General features: G+C 38.4%; 1 protein-coding gene across 1 annotated transcript in view; it reads right to left on the bottom strand.

The window, feature by feature from the left end:
• Positions 1-868, bottom strand: part of LOC106877401 (mucin-like protein) — a 66,253-nt gene that overhangs the window by 16,331 nt on the left and 49,054 nt on the right. The window lies entirely within an intron of this gene.

Genomic DNA, 868 nt, shown 5'->3' with positions numbered 1-868 from the left:
ATGCATGCATGCATGTATGTATGTATGTATGTATGTATGTATGTGTTACATCACACGTTCGGATGGCGTGGCTTCGCCAATAATTTACCTCTACTCAACTACCGAACTCTCACTTCCGACGGCTCGACTCAACAGAACTCGATGTCTTGTCTACCGACGCCTCCGGCTCGCTCTACGCGACGCTTCTCCGACTACCTATCCCGTCCACTATTTATATGTATTGGACGGGCCTACTTATCATCTGGGGGCGTCCACACAACGTGTATGCGCAGATTTGTATGTTTTATGTATGTATTCTCATGCATATAGTTGCATATCTAGACATGCTCATATATACTAACTTAACGAAATTTATGGGGAAATTACTTAAATTCAGTCGACATATAAAATAATATCGATTATCTTATTAAAGATATCAGTGGAAGGGAAAAGGTTAAAGTATATCCAGATTTTAACTCCAGCTCACATAAATTGCAAAAGCTTAGTGCGCTACCATCACAATTTATACCCTCTGAAACAGTATAATCCAGACAAGAGCCAATCATAAACTACACTCTGTGCAATGCACTCAGTGTAGTATTAGCCCCAGGTTTCATCAGTCGCTATAATGAATGTCTTTTCGGCCGTGTTCATTTGCTGCGTATGCGTGCTACAGCCATTCTATAATTGCAATGAAATCGTATGTCAAACGCTATTATCTTCATTCTATAGACGATACAAAGATAGAAATAATGAGTGCATGTGTGCGTCGCATATTAGCGAAGGTCAGTTACGTAATAAGACTTACAGTTGGTGTAAGTGTTATTCTGGGCCTGATCTCTAATAATCACAGTATATATATATATATATATATATATATATATATATA

Source organism: Octopus bimaculoides, chromosome 6 (assembly GCF_001194135.2).
Source record: "Octopus bimaculoides isolate UCB-OBI-ISO-001 chromosome 6, ASM119413v2, whole genome shotgun sequence".
Classification (NCBI taxonomy): domain Eukaryota; kingdom Metazoa; phylum Mollusca; class Cephalopoda; order Octopoda; family Octopodidae; genus Octopus; species Octopus bimaculoides.
The sequence above is the reverse complement of the archived record's forward strand: the minus strand, read 5'-3'. Positions and strand labels throughout refer to the sequence as shown.